This window comes from Chelonia mydas, chromosome 8 (genome assembly GCF_015237465.2).
Source record: "Chelonia mydas isolate rCheMyd1 chromosome 8, rCheMyd1.pri.v2, whole genome shotgun sequence".
NCBI lineage: Eukaryota > Metazoa > Chordata > Testudines > Cheloniidae > Chelonia > Chelonia mydas.
The window spans coordinates 25,340,143-25,356,856 of NC_057854.1; positions in this window are offsets into that span (position 1 = coordinate 25,340,143).

Below are 16,714 nucleotides of genomic sequence, written 5' to 3' on the forward strand. Positions count from 1 at the left end.
TTCACAATGTTCATATGTCCTGGAGGAAATAATGGTAAAATCATGTTGATATACTTCAAGTAAATTTAACTCCCCAGTCATGAGCTAGAGAAATCTTTCTCAACAGATGGGCCACAGTCCCCAAGGGATGGGTGGAGTGCTAAGTTCCCTGCAAGCTGCGCAGCCATGCAACAGCCTATTAAGCACCGCGCAGGGAACCGCCTGGGAACCACCTTTCCCTGGCCCCAAGCTGCTGGGGTGCCCCTCCCTGGCTCGGACCTGCCAGGGCGCCTATTCTGCAGCCCCAGCCCCACAGCTGCTGCAGCGGGAGAGGTGCCTCTCTCCCTCCTCCCACAGCAGCACCTGGGCTGAGAGAGGTGGAGGGAGTTAGTTCTCTCATCCCCCCCCCCCCCCCCCCCCCCCCATAGCCCTGGAGCACCCTCCTGCATCCCAAACTGCTCATCCCTGGCCTCACCCTCTTTACCCTTGTGGTCCAGCAAGAGCACCCACTTTAAGTCCCAGCTCCTCAGTCATCACCTCTTGGGCTGAGACCCACACCTGCCTCTACACTTTGTTTTCTCTTCAGAGGTTATAAACAGCATAATTGCCCACAGTGATAAGTTACCACATAGCTTTTTCTAAGCAAGCATATTTACTATTAAGGTGAAAGCCTTAAATAGAAAATATTTAAACAGTAAAAGAACCTACAGAAATCACACCTCCAGCAAGGGCTTTGGGAGGTGATGAGTCCTTCAACCTCATAGAGGCATTTTTCTGTGGTTATGAGTTCATAACATTTTGTAGCATGTAGAATAAAATCACTTATCACAGTAAAGTAAAATATGAAACATGTATGTTGGCCTAAACTTTCCTTCTTTCACATGAAAGCAGCTAGTTTATTTTTTAAAATCCCTTTGAGAATGAAAGTCTGAAAGCTGCACCTCTAGATGTTGGGAGCATCATGAAAATAGCATGAAAACCCAAAGTAGGAGCAGATGTGGCGAGTTACATGGGCCTGTGGTGCCCAGGCTCCAGCAATATTCAGGGCAGGAGGCCCAGGTCCACCAATGTTTGGAGACGGGTCTCTCCCCTGCCCCCGTCTGCTGCCCCAGGCTCCGGAGCATTTTCCCCCCACCCCCGTGTCCCTGCCTGATTAAAAGTGGGCGCTGCCCTGCTGCTCCATGCTGCTGTCCTTTGCTTGCGCTGCTGCCTAAGGCTAGGCTACAGCACAAGAGCAGGCTGAGGCAGCTGGCAGCTGCTGCACCGGAGTAGGGGAGGAGGTGCACACATGATTGGCAGCCCTCCCCTCCCCCAGCACCCACCGGGAGGAGACTCCGGAAGAGCCTCTGGACCTCACTCACCTGAGCAACTGCTGGGGCTTCCTTGAGTGTCTGATCCTGAGATCCTGCCCCCAGCCTGCAGTCCCTGGTGAGGGGCAGCAGGCTGCAGCAGGGGAGGAAACCACATGTGATGGCAGCCCCCTCCTCTCCAGCACTCACCACCACAGGGAGGTGAGGGGGCTTCCTAGACCTGAGCAGCTGGGGCTTGGGTGAGTGTAGTGACACCCTGCACCCCATCCCCACAGTCACTGCTTCTACCCCACGCTGGGCAAAGGGCAGCCCCATCCCCCACCCCCAGTGAGGCTCTGGTAAGGGGCAGCAGCAGTGGGGGAGAGGGATGGGGGGAGTCCGCCCTGGCCCTAGCCGTCTCCACCCCAAGCTTCTCATCTCTGCCCCACCCTAGAGCCTGTGCCCCCAGCCAGAGCCCTCACCCCCTGCACCCCAACCCTCAGCCCCAGCCCTGAGCCCCCTCCTACACTCCTGCCCCAGCCCAGACCCCTCACCCAAACTCCCTCCCAGAGCTCATCCCTTACACCCACTCCTCCTGCCCCAGCCCAGACCCCACACCCCAGCTCCCTCCCAGAGCATACACCCTGCACCCAAATGCCTTCCCAGAGCCCACTCCCTGCCCCAGCCTAGAGCCCGCACCCAAACTTCCTCCCAGACCCTTAAGGAGGTGGGGGGCACAACTTAGACCCATTCTGGGCACCACCAAAAATTATACAAACCTGCTGCCCCTGAGTAGGAGCAGGAGACGGGGGGGACCAACAAGGGAGAATGCTGGGGTGGAAGTGTAAAGTGACAAGAGCTGTAACAGGGTGATAGCCTCCCTTAGCTGCATGTGCTAGGAGCCTACTGGAAAATCCCTGACAAAATCAACTGTTCTGTCACAGATCTGATTGAGTTCTACCTGCTGGACACTGTCACATCAGTCTCCGTCAGGAGCTTTCTTCAGCTTGAGCTAGTGGAAAAGGCTGAAAACCATAGCAGAGCAGCTCCTTCCCTTTTATAACCTTCCAGTCTCCTATCTTGTGACCTGTAGCCTGAACAGGTGAGCATAGACCTATCAGATGACTTTGTTCCGAGACCACCTTTCCCCTAATAAATCAGTTCTCGTGGGTCAGAGCCAGCTTTTTGTCTAGGGTGAGGACCATGGACGTTTAACAACTCTCTATTATTAGTTCTGTGGCACTACCTCTTGGACTTCCAGTCCAACACCGAGGGACAACTGAAGACAAATAAGCCCCACATTCAAAATGTAATCAGCAGTCTGACACAGATGCATGTAAAAGGACCCAATATCAAACAGAATTTATAAACTGCTCAGAGACAGATTCCCCAAATCATCATGCATTTTCAGTAGAACTTCTTTCAAAGGTTTAAAGAACAACTTTCTCAGGAACATTCAAAGGCATTCTTCAAAAGAACTACTTCCCCAGCTGAACTTGAGCTTTAAATCTGGGTTCTTGGGTACTGAAAAACTCTAGCAAGATCATAAAAAATATTTTTTTTATAATTGGAAAAATGAGTGAAAAAACCCCCCAACTATTAAGACAGAACAGGCTTTGCTCAACTATTTAGCAAAATAATAACTGCATTCAGGCAAGGCCTAACCATTGAAAATTGCAGCCTAAAACGAAAGTGAGAAATGACTGAAAGCAAGTTAGATGGGGAGTGCTTATGCCAGAGTTACTTTTTTAATTTTGCATTACAATAGGGCATGAGACTGCAACCAAGACTGGGGCCTTGACCTGGCAGGTTTTTAACGCTTTAAAGGGGAAACCCATAACTTCTGTCTGATTTTCTACACTAAATAAATCAGTAACATTCTTTACATATTTATACAATATATAGGAACACCAGTCCCTCTTTTCTTTCTATGCCAAGTGTAGATCAAGTTCAGGAATCTGTGGTATCCACAAGTGGAGGAGAAAAACAGCTGAAATAGTGCAAGGAATGTGGAAAAATGGGTTGTCCCCTTCACTTCTGTGAATGGAGGGGATGTTGCTCAGGCAAATCATGTCAGAGGGGAGCTTCTACCTCTTTAGCATTTTCTACCGCATGCTTTGGAACCCTGTAATAGCTCATCTGTGGGCTTGTTCTCCCCAAGGTTTTGGAGGGGAGCCGTTCTCTATAGCATTCTTCCCCTCCTGAAGCCATTGATATCCAAGTGAATATCTGCATCTACAGTAATGCTGCTTGAAGCAGCACTAACTCACACTCCATGCCTGCACTATCCTTTCAGTGACAGACATTTTTGAATCCAGTCAGCTAGGGCGAAAAAGGCAGAGGTCAAAACTATTTTTCAGGCTGCAGATTCCCAGGAAGCACATTGCAGTGGGGCCTTACCCCTTACCTCTTCTGTGGCCTCTAAACCCAAGGTGAAGATATGCAGGAATAGGAGAGTACCTCCTCACAGTTTCCTGGCTCCCGTGTGCCCTTTCCATGGGAGGGTATGTTTAGGCTCATAGACATTTGGCTGTCAGCAAGAAAGATCTGATTCTCAAATAATTTCTTTTAAAATGCAAGTTCTTAATTCTGCCCATGTATTCTGGTAAGGAGGTGGAATCTAATTTATTGTTGTATTCAACCCATTTTCACAACACATGCGTATTCAGCTACTCACAGAATTCTACCCCTTGCCAAGCAGGCACTCCAGAATTTTCATGAAAAAGGCAGTTTTTTGATGTGCTGCTGAATCCTTATAACTTTCAGAAGTACTTTCTGCTCCTGGGCTTCAAGACCGTTACCTTCATGCATTACTTTTGCTAGCAAAGAGGATCAAGGTGTGATATTGAGAGCATAACAAGGCTTTAATTTGTCTCTCCAACCCCTTCCACATGCCCTTTGTGATTCATTGCTGGTCAATGTAAACCTTCACAAAGTTGTTACCTCCTCACCTGAGTCCATTTTGCAATTAAAGTTTGTCATATATAACTTAAGAAATATGGATCAGTTCCAATAATGACACAGTTCACTGCCTTGAGCTGATAAACTCAAAGACCATCAAGCAAAGGTACAGGCTCCTTATTAGACTAGCAGACTCCAAGCCATGAAGCAATATCTACTACCAATTTCCCAGAAAGTTGGGCACCTGTGAGTTCAATAAAAATATGACATTTTTCAGATGTGAGTCATTTGAGGAAATTTCTTGACCATTTTGGAAAGCACTGAAGCATTAAAAGCATTTTGCTTTCCAATAGAAGTTTTGTAGCATTTCACTGCCAGTGATGTCATCTCTATGGGCCTTTGTGCAGTGCTGAACTTCATGGCCAACAGATTTGTAAGAGAGGTAGAATGTTGCTAGTTTTCTAAATCTGAAACTTAAAGTTTGAAGAAGACTCCTAGCAGTGTCAGCCCCCAACTTCCATATCGAGTGAGAGCTTTGCTGGCAAACTCCAGAAATAAAACTTACTTGGATGCAGTTCCCTGCCCTGTTCCAATTTAATAAATACTCCTCAGGATATTGAAAGTGAAATTAAATTGATTTCATGGCTCTAATCTCTCTACTCCACTGTAGAACAATGGGATTCATGGTTTATGGGAAGATGGGGTGGGAAATGAAACAGAAAAATCTGGCCCCAGGTACAAAATTCATTTCAGTGCTTTATTAAGAACCACCTTCCAAAAACGTATTTGAAAGTTGCTAGACACCATACAGCTACAGATCAAAGCCAGCTCTTGGCTTATCTGGAGTCTCGTGTGTTATGGGGGAGAGTTCTAAAAAAAATGGGATTCTCAAAAGGTGATGATGACACTTAGCTTCACACTGAAGAGACTATAAGTCTGTGAAATGGCAGACTGGCAGATATGCCCTCTTCCACTTTCAGTTTGGTTCAGTCCTCTCGGAAAAGGATCTAAGAACAATGATCCATGCAGTCAACACCCCTTGACGGATTGGTGAAGCTGACTGTATGTGAGGACAAGGGGGCTACCAGCTTGTGCACAATGCGGCAGCCCCCTCCTCAACAGGCGGGGACACTGAGCACACCATTCCCAGGTATGGATTCCTCCACTGGCTCTTGATCTGCTCTCTGGCCCATTCAAAGCTTTGGTCCTGATTTTCAAAGTAATGAATGGTTAGCTGTCCCCCAGCTGTGGCAGGGACAACTCCAGCCATGACCACCACAGCAGCTGTGTTCATCTGAGACAATGTGGCTATAACAAAGCCCAGGATGAAACGTGAGCGCGAGCGCTAAAGCATTCTTAGCTGATGGGGTTTAGCTATGTAATGAACTCGCAGAGAAGATTAGACTAAAACAATGTCAGACTGCTTTTAGAAAATGCTGCAAAGGTCTCCTTTTAGACAAAGATCTGCATCTGTAACTTGAAGGATTTAGTGATGTGTGTTTACATAGACAAAGCCTCAGACAGAGATCTCCCTAGATTCTGGTAAGGGCAAAGAGCACAATCCTCCATAAAGTCCACAGTAGGCTTTGCTATGCAGCTTTTGATTACCTGTGTCATGCTTGGGTTCTCGGGAGATGTGCCCAAAGAGAAACTCCTGTCTTAGGGTTTTGTAAGCGATGGCTGTCATGTTAGAGTTGCCACCTTTCTGGTTGCAGAAAACCAAACACCCTTGTCCCACCCCTTCCCTGAGGTTACGCCCCTGCCCTGCCCCTTCTCTGAGGCCCTTCCCCCACTCACTTCATCTGCCCTCCCTCCATCGCTCGCTCTTCTCCACTTTTGCTCACTTGCTCATTTACACTGGGCTGGGGTATGGGAGGGGGTGAGGGCTCCGACTGCAGGTGCAGGCTCTGAGGTGGGGCTGGGCACCAAGGGATTCAGGGTGTGGGAGGGGGCTCCGGGCTAGGGCAGTGGGTTGGGGTGTGGGAGGGAGTGTGGGCTGTGGGAGGGAGTTTGGGTGTGGAAGGGGGCTCAGGGCTGAGACAGAGGATTGGGGTGTGGGAGGCAGTTCAGGGTGTGGTTTCTGGGCGGCGCTGACCTCAGGTGGCTCCCAGAAGCAGCTGGCATGTCCGTCCTGCTCCTTGGTGCAGGGGCGGCCAGGGGGCTCAGCATGCTGCCCGCGCCCACAGGCGCTGCCCCCACAGCTCCCATTGGCCGTGGTTCCTGGCCAATGGGAGCTGAGTAGCCGGCACTTGGGGCGGGGGCAGCGTGCGGAGCCCCCTTGGCCACCCCTGTGCCTAGGAGCCGGAGGGACATGCCAGTCGCTTCCAGGAGTTGCACGGAGCCGGTCACTACGGCCAACTGGACTTTTAGCGGCCCAGTCAGCTACGCTGACCAGAGCCACCAGGTTCCCTTTTCGACCAGGCAGTCCAGTCAAAAACCAGACACCTGGCAACCCTAGTCATGTATGCTGTATGCAGAGGTTTTTTTTTTTTTTTACATAAATTCATACAAAATGTCATTAAAAATACTTCGCATTAACGAAGAGACGTTCCTGGCCATACTTTCCAAAGGCATCATTACACTTCACAGAGGGTTGAATTCACTCAGCCAGCTGTGCATAACACCTCTCAGCTGTGCTGTGATCACCCCAAACATTCACTGCCTTTTTGTGTTTTACTGTTTAGGTCCAAGAACAGGTATTTAAATCTTTTGTACTTACTGAGTGAAAACAGAACACACGTCAGATAAGTATACGATGGCAGGTCTGTGCCTGCCTGTCAGGTGTACTTAGTTTCAAGCTCTGTCACTCAGTTCTGGCCTAGATTTACATAAGGATGGCTTACATTAACTCTCTGTTATAAATGATCAAAATTCATGCATCTGAGATTGTGAAAAATGTTATATGCAGAAAAGCAATGAATCCAGCATTATTTCACTCCTCCTTCTATGTTTCCAATATTTTTATTATTTGGGGTGTGACAGAGAGTTCGGTATCTGTCTATATTTAATAGCAAAAGAAAATTAGTAAATGATTTATAATGAGAAAATACCTTCTTACCTCTTTGGTCTGGTGTACACACAGTTTTTATACCTAGTATAACTATTTTGCTTATGGTATATGATTTTTTTTTAACTGAAAGTTATACCAGTGCAAACCTGACTGTGAATGTAGTTATATCAGTAGAAGAGTGCCAGTGTAGCTGTACGGGAACAGCAATACCAGCATACGCACTTTTATACCAATACCACTGCAGACTGGTGGGGTGGGGAGTTGTTCTACTCTAACTATACCAGTGTTTTTAATACAATGTAGCGTGGTAGCAGTATAGGTAAAACAGTATAACTTCTCTGCATGTGGGCAAGGCCTGAGAACCATTTTGTGTATCAGCACCTCAGAGGGAAATCATGTGCTGTAACATCCATAGCCAAAGACAATGGACATGCAAATGAGAATTCGATCACTTTGACTTTTGAAAAACAAAGTGACTTTGGAAATGCTGGATTTGGAATCAGGAACCAGATACTATTTCATTTCCTGTGAAGAATGTGCCTGATTAGTACTTCGAGGAAATGCTTATGTGACCTCAGCCTGACATAAAACCTTTTGAGATAAACAGAATCACTGAATAGGGTCTTGAGAAACAGGGCCAGGCTCAGACACACAGAAAGAAAATGGTGTCTTCATGCTGTTTTAGCAAGCGAGTCGAAGGCAAGTGGATGATGCTTTTTAGCAATGTGATGTATTTTCCTTCCAATATTCAGTAAGAGAGTGCCTTATCTACTTTATTGTAGGAGGGGTTTCATCTAAATACCTCCTCCTGATTGTTTCTTGATTTAGTATAGTTCTCCTTCTGTTTTAAGAAGCGGATGGGAGTCTTAGGATCTTTTTTTTTTTAAAGCATCTAAGTAATTTAGGGTATTCTGCACTAGAGCTGGAAGTGTAATTTCCAGCTGGTAGAGGTACCCAGGCTAGCTCTAACTTAGCTAATATGCTAAAAGTAGAAGAGTAACTGCCACCAGGAGCAGAGGGAAGGACTAGACCCTCTAAGTGCGATCCAGCCTGGGACCTTAGGTACATACTCAGGTCGCTAGCCCCTCCCCCCACTCAAGAACTTCTTTTTATAGCTTTCTAGCATGGGCATGTCTACCTGAGTTGGGCATTATATCTCCAGCTCCAGTGCAGACATACTCTTAGGAGCTTAAATCCCATTTTCAAGTGACATAAGGACTTAGGAGCCTAAGTGTTACTCAAAGTCAATGGGATTTAGGCTTCTAAGTCACTCAGATGCTTTTAAAATCTTTACCCTTACACTGATTTAGGTAATTTCTCATAGTCTGTCCCAAAGAGAGCAAAACTCCCTCATTCTCCAAGAAATGCAGAGAAGGATAAAGTGTGGCTGGAGTCTTACATGCCTCAGTCAACAAGGCATGGATGAAGCTGTCCTTTTCCATCAGGTGTTTTGTAAGAGTCCATGGTCAGGTGAACACAAGGGAGGACAGCCTGAGGATGGACAGAGAAGCAAGCTGCAGAAGGTGCTGGTAATGTGAGGTCCTCAGTACATATTTTAAAGGTCTGTCTCCTGTTGGGCCTCAACAGCTAAGGAGTTATGGATCTGTGGATGTTCCAAACTAGCATCCTACCAAATTTAAGTATTATTTACTAATCACTGAAAATAAATCAGGGCCAGATTAAAATCCAGCTCCCTGCACCATTTATGCCATTCTAGAAATTAATTGCTCTAGTTATTGATGGAAGAGTAGGCCTAGAACAGGAATTGGCAACCTTTGGCACGCGGCCCACCAGAGTAAGCCCCCTGGCGGGCCGGGCCAGTTTGTTTACCTGCCGCGTCCGCAGGTTAGGCCGATCGCAGCTCCCACTGGCCGCAGTTTGCCATTCCAGGCCAATGGGGGCTGCGGGAAACGGCAGCCAGCACATCCCTCAGCCTACGCTGCTTCCCGCCCCCCCGCCCCCATTGGTCTGGAGCGGTGAACCGCGGCCAGTGGGAACTGCGATCAGCCGAACCTGTGGACGCGGCAGGTAAACAAACCAGCCCGGCCCGCCAGGGGGCTTACCTGGCAGGCCGCAGGCTAAATGTTGCCAATCCCTGGCCTAGAAGAAGCAAATAGGATTCTTGCTAACTTGCCTATTGTCAGCTAAAGATCCAGTTGGAGAAAATACCCACTATTCTGTTTTACAATTTGCTATAATTGTCTCAAGTCCAGATGTTTATATTATTATTTATTTGTATTATCATAGCTCCTAGGAGCCCTCAGTCACGGACCAGCTCCTGTTGTTAGGTAAAGTACAAACAGAATAAAATGGCTGTCCCTGCCCAAACAGCTTACAATCTAAGTATAAGACAAGAGACAATAGATGGATACAGATAGACATATAGGAGAGTAGAAGGAAACATGAGACAATATTAGTCAGTATGATCAGCACTGGTATTAGCATACCAGCTGCCTAACAATTTTTGAGTTATTGTAGGCATTACAGCAAAGGCTGTGATTTTTTTTTTACTGGGTGTATTTTTTATTTAGGCCCTGTCTTGGATGAACGTGTTCAGTTGACAATCAACCACTACAACATACACATGCATTTGAACCACTAGGAATTTGAATGTAACAGGAGTTGAGATCAGAGCCATAACAGGATGGCACTATGCAGCCTGGTACTATGTCTACTGTTTTTGATGAGATTTTGGAGTTGAAAGATAGAGGAAATGATAGGTTTAACACTCTTGAGGGACACTGAATTGTAGCCTTGGGCTGAGGAACTTGTGGCTTTTCAGCATTGTGTTTACTTTGCAACTTACATTTGCCTAAATTTGCTTTTAATGAAAACCTTGGAGAAAAGAAATCTGCCTGAGTTGGCTTCTTTATAACCCAAGGAAGGGCTCTGGAGGAGTATTTGGTGGTCTTATGACAATAAATCCCAAAATAATTACTGCTGTATAAGGCTTCAGGTGATTTGTCAGCATCAGAAATTGTACTCAGGAACCGTGAAAAGAGAAAGCATGTAGCTCCAGGACTTAGGTTTTATATTTCAATGATGTGTTAGGCCCCAATCCTGCAAAGATTTATGCACGTGCTTAACCTTACATTGATTTCAGTGAGATTACTCACTGTGCATACAGTTAAACGTGCATACATTTTTGTCTCATCAGAACATGAGAGTTTCTTGAGTGGAGCAAAACCATCAGTATTAGTCCTGATTCTCCTCTCAGATTGGGTTTTAATAGGGTAGTTCTATGGGACTAAGTACGGTTTATCCCGGTTTACATTGGTATAAAAGAGGAGGAGGAGTTTCCGTATCTTTGTACTGTAGTGTAAGGGAAGCTGGTAGCAACCTCACCTGATATAACAAAGGTAAGTGAGTCTGTTAAGAGAATCTAGGCTGTGGGCTGATCAATTCTGCAATAGGAGCTCTAAGAGCAGCCTGTTGAGAAGGCTTGAGCTGCACTTCACATTACGGTTAATTTCTTTGTTAATGAAACCAGTCGTGGGAAGGGGTGAGTTCTTGACTGTACTTAGTGTGTGGGCTTTGTTATAGAGCAGCCTGGGAAAGGCCGGTGCTCACACAGGCTTTAAAAAAACCACTGGGGTGAGGAAGCAGGGGATACAGTGAGGGGGAAGTGATCTACCAATCTCCAAAGCACAGACCTTTACCATTTCAGATAAGAAGTAACTCATTTAACCAGTTGGTGGTAATAATAGACACTTATCCCTTCATGTGTGTCAGTCACTACAGGAGAACAAAGACACCCTGGGTCTTGGTGCTACACATTTCCTCTGTCTGGAGGAGCTCATCCTGATTCTCTGAGGTCTGCAGCAGTTTGAACCCCTGTACAGATCACCATTAGAAAGCCTCTCCCAACCCCCTCATTTAGCTCATCAAAGAGAATTTGAATTGCTGTGGACCTGATGTGTCACGCTGTCTGAAGTGACTTACAACTGTGAGTGCCTACCTCAGGGCAGACTGTCCAAACAAGGCCGACACCCCAAACTGCTGGTCTGTTCTATAGTTCGATATTATGAAGCCAGTAACATTATGAACTCCTGCATCACTATACCAGTCTTACCATGGAGTCACAGACAGTCCCCATAGACTCTCCAGTCTATCTCACCACCCAGACAAACTGGACTTCATGACAAATGGTCACTTACACCAAGAATCACACCATATTCAGGTTGCTTCCAGGCCCAAGAGACCAGTCACTCTCCCAGATCATTTGGTACCCTAGATCTTACACCAAAGACAATGCCAGTAGCTAGTCTTATAATAAACTATCTAAAGATTTATTAGCTGGGAAAAAGGAATAAGAGAATTATTTATAGGTTAAAACAAGTAAACATTTACAAACAAATGAGTTACCACCCAAAGCCTATGAGGGACAGGGTTGTAGTTATAGATAATCTTGATGGTCCCTCCTGAGTCTGAGTCAATTCAGAGTGTCTCTCAGTGTAACCCCTGGGAATCTCTGGATTCAGTTTGGTGTCTCTAGCCCTCTCAGAGTTCAAACAGCTCAGAGATGGAAAACTTTCCTGTGACTTTGTTTGATTTCCTTCATTCAGCTTCCAAGTGTACAGGACGAGCTTCTTTGCACATAGCATTTCCCAGGTGCAGTAGGGCCATTAACCAACCCTTTGTATTGCTATGTTCCTTGATGGCCCATCTGATTTTGATAGTCCTTCTGTATGGGTGAAGGGGGATGATTCCCATGTCTGGACTCATAAGTTCAGAACAAATGTTTCCAAAGTTATAAAGCAAAACTTACATATTTTCTTACAGCATGGAATACAGACAGTACAAGTGAGATTAATACATGCAGCAACTTACAAGCATTTCACATAGTCTAAACTCTAAATACATTATAAGACTAATATCTATTTTGAGCAAAACTAACATACTGGTCTGGTCTCCAGCTTTGAGTCGGTCAGTTCTTAGCTGCTACCTGCAGCCTGGGTAAGAGCTGGCATCAGTGTCACACGCAGAAGCTGGCTAAGTAGGTTTTTCTTTCCTTCTTGTGGCTGATCCCTGTAAAAAGATAAGCTTCTACTACTGCTATCAGTACAGGGGATTTCTCTTTCAGCCAAACAAATGAGACCTGTACTTTGAAGCTGGAGGTCCCAAGTTCAGTTTCTGCTGTTGACTCAACCACGTGATTGTTTTGTACTCTGTTGTTGTTTTTGGAGCCAACTGATATATGGCCTCATTTTCAGAGGTGCTGAATATAATCTAACAGGGACTTTACTGGATGTTGAGAACGGTCAGCACCTCTGAAACCCAGGCCAGTAGTTTTCAAAAGTCCTGAATTAGGGAGTTCAGTCAGAAAAGGAAAAAAGCCTATTGGAAACCAAGGAAAAGCAGAAGCTAAAAAGGAGAGTTGGGTTCTGTTATCAGTGGTAGCCACTTAGTACTGCGGAGGTACGAGTGCCGCAAAAGTGGTGCAACTCACTCTCAAGGGAATGGAGGTTGACTCATTAGTATTGGGCTTGCATTGGTCAGCTCAGCGGCAAGACCCCAACACTTTCTCTTTAGCTGGGCAGATAATGACCATGACACTGGTCTACTGAGGTGGTGATGGGGAAAGGGGAAAATGGGATCTTTCTTAGAGATATGGACATGCTCAGTGGAGAGGGGAGAGTGAAAAGAGCCAAGGAAATCAAGAAAGAAGTGAGAGGTAATTTAAATCTATAAGCAGCAAACAGCCAGGGAGAAGTCATTGGGGAAAGATGAAGATGGATGATGCTGATGTTGCCAAAAGCCGGAATGAATGAATGTGTTTGGCCCATTATTCATGAGACAGGCTGAAGAAAGTCAAAGTCTGGGAACCAAATTGAGTGAGATGTTAAAAGGTTTTATGATTATGCTGGGGCAGACAGGCAATTAGAACTATTAAAAGCTGAAAAGGTACAAAGTTGAGATGAATGACAAATTTCACTGTTCTAATGGGAATAGAAAAGGAAATGTTCTGGGTAGCACATGCTCTGTGAAGCCAGAGGTAGGCAAGACAGAGATAGGGTTGGTGGAGCAAGGACAGAAAAAAAAAATTGAAAAGGGGTCCCAATATGGAGGCGTCTTTTATTTTGTCCATGCTCAATTTCTTGGATAGAGAAGAAGTGGGGGATCTATCTACATAAGAGCAAAAAGAGCTCTCTTGCCTTTGATCAAAGTTAAGGAATGAAAGTCCTATCAATAATTCATATAAATAGTAAATTAACAGTCCTACAATTGCTACTAGCAAAGAATAGGCAATATGTGCACAGTCAAAGGTGGCAGTAGAAGCAAGAGCTGGAGCTTCCCTTAGGCAGTTAAATTCTCAAATTGTAGTCAACAGGTATTGTGCAGAGCTGCCTGTGCCACAGGGGTGGAACAGTGGCTTCAGGCAGTGATGCTTCCTGCTAATTGTAACCCAGTCCAACTCTTTCTGAGCTACAGGTTGGTTTTTATTTTTTGACCAACTAAACTAAAAAGCAAAAAGGAACCACTTCCCTGCATGGCTGGTCTGTGTCTTTCAACCACAATCAAATATTTGAACAACAATGACACATGAGTACAAGAGACTCAAAGGAGAAGAAAACAAAATGGACTAGATATACGCAACCCTGCCTCAGCACGGAGGATGGACTAGTTGACCTCTTTCAGGTCCCTTCTAGGCCTACATTTCAATGATTCTAAAGTGACCTGGTGAGATTAGAGGAAATATTTGGCACCAATAAACAAAGTCCTACCCCGTGGAAGAAGAAATAAACAGCATAGGCACAGAAGAGGCTGCACAAAACCAAGCGCCCATCACATGAAGATGCGTAATATTCATTTTATCTCCTTAATGTTATCCCAGTGTTGCTTTTCTTGCAAATAAGCACAACAAGATAGAGGAAAACTCTACCTTAAGGAGATCTTTGATAATACCAAGACATAAGGCAACATTCAATAAATTGTATATCTTCCTTTTAGAATGGAATTTCAAAGGCATTGGGAGCCAGGCATTGAGCAGTAGAGGCATACACTTCCTATGTGCCTGTAACCACTAACCGTCTAGGTGGAATTTATTTAGAGGGGTCTGTGTACTTCATGAGGGGTGGGATTACCTGAGAGATGGCTTTCCAAGACATGAAGGAAAGTTTCAAAAGCATGAATCTTGAAGGAGATTTTCAAAGCTGCAAAGGAGAGTTATGCACCCAACACCCAGATGTCAATGGGAACTGTAAGCCTAATACCTCTTTGTACCTTTGAAAATCTCCCCCCTTGTTAATGGCTTCATCTGTTCATTAGAAACAGGATAATCAATTAGTGGTGGGTTTTTACATGGTGCCCCCATTCTCTGGAGGTTTGGGGGGCTGTCAGGGGACAAGGAGCAAGGTGGGTCGGATGGATCGGAGGTTCTGAGGGGGGCAGCTGGGGTGGGAAGGGGGGGGGCGGATAGGGGGCGGGGATCAGGCTGTTTGGGGAGGCACAGCCTTCCCTACCCGGCCCTCCATACAGTTTTGGAACCTGATGTGGCCCTCAGGCCAAAAAGTTTGCCCACCCCTGGACTACCGTACTCAAAAGTCCACCCTCCTTGCTGGTTCCCAAATGGACTCGGAGAGAAACTGGTAGGCCTGGTGCCCTGTGTGGATCCCTCTGAGTCCAGTGGGGGCAATGAATTTGGAAGGTTTTACTGCCTGAGCCCTCTGCTGTAGTTGGGGCAGGCTGCTTTCAGTTTTTAATAATTTATTTTTGATTTTTACTGACAATTTACTAAGGGACAAAGAAAAGCACCAGGCACTGGAGGGCATCTAATAGCAGAATGACTAAGGAAGATTGAGAACACTGCACACTCATAAATCTGATCTCAGCTGTGGAAAATACCTGGAGAGCAATTATGCACACACAACATTTAAATATATGTAATTGCTTAAGGGGGAGTCAGTGTGGAAAGGAAGATTAGGCCAGATAAATGTGCTTAGTTTCTTGAAGTAGACAGGACAGAGAGAGTAGATATAATTTATCTGGATTACCAGGGGAAGGGGGGAATATCTCTTAATACAGGCCACCCAAAATATGACTAATTTTCAAAGTCCATAAATATGGGTTACAAAGAGATTAATGGAAGTAGAGACAAGAGAACACAATATAACAATAGCATTACCAACAAGCCTGATATGAATTGTGGAAAATGTTTAAAGGGACCTGGACCAAACCCACCAACAAACAAAACCACGTTTGGGCCAAAGGAGTTATGCTGATTTACATCAGCTGAGCATCTGTTTCCATATGCCTTACTAACACCACCATGAAGTCATGTTCTCCTTTTCACAGGGTATAAGTAACTTCAGTATTGTCCTGGGATTACTCCAGTCTCTAGCCAAACCACACACACACACATACATACACACTCGCATATGAGTAGTCCCATTTAAGTAAATGGCCTACACAAATGCATAAGGTTAAGCATATGCATAAGTGGTTCTGGGTCATACCCTACTTATCATTGTTATTAATTTTTATTATTATGCTATTTATTGGTAGCATGTAGGACCCCAGTCGTGGACCATGACGCCATTGTGCTAGGAACTGTACAAACACAAAACACAAAACGTGGTCCCCACCTTAAAGAGTTTACTGATCTAAGCGCAAGCAATGCTGTCTCCATCATAAAGCAAACTAATTTGGCTTCAGTGGGAACTACCGTGGAGGGAGAGAATGATCACTAGACTGACATACCACTGCAAACTTGATTTCCTTTTGCACTACATGGTTTGTTTCCTACCTGAATATCTCCCAGCTGAGATAGGGAAATTAAACTGGTTTGATTAACTTCTTGAATATAGACAGTCTCATTTTCTAGTTCTCACGCACTAACAGTGCTGTTTGATTTGGGCTTCCAGCATTGCAAGGGAATGTTTAAATAACACAAACACCACCTGCTTTTTCTTATATGTAATTTCAATTTAATAAACTAAATTTCTATTTGAACTGGATTTTAGAGCTCTGTCCCCACATGTATCTGCCTTTCTTTTTTCTATAGATTAGTCCCTGCATTTGTGGCCTAATCTGCTAGACAATATCCCCTTAAATTCCTGTGACATTTCAATGCGGCAGATAGTACTTGAAGTGTAGTGGGTTAAGATAATCAGAATGCTGCAACTTTAACATGTTTTTTCTTTATACCAATGACTTTTATTTCCCCATTATAAACACTATGCTCCCTTAGCCAACAGGGGGCACCAGCATCTTCCACAAGCAAAAGAAAAAGCAAAACAACAAAGCACAAAACTAAAGATAGTAGGGTTGTCAGGCATCCAGCTTTCGACCAGAACACCCGGTCGAAAAGGGACCTGGGGGCTCTGGTTGGCACCGCTGACCGGGATGTTAAAAGTCCCATCAGTGGTGCAGTGGGGCCCGGGGCCCTAGCTCTGTGCCTCTCCCGGAAGCGGCCAGCAGGTCCCTGCGGCCCCAGGGACTGGGAGACTCCGCAAGCTGCCCCTGCCCCAAGTACTGGCTCTGTAGCTCTCATTGGCCGGAAACTGCAACCAATGGGAACTGCGGGGGTGGCACC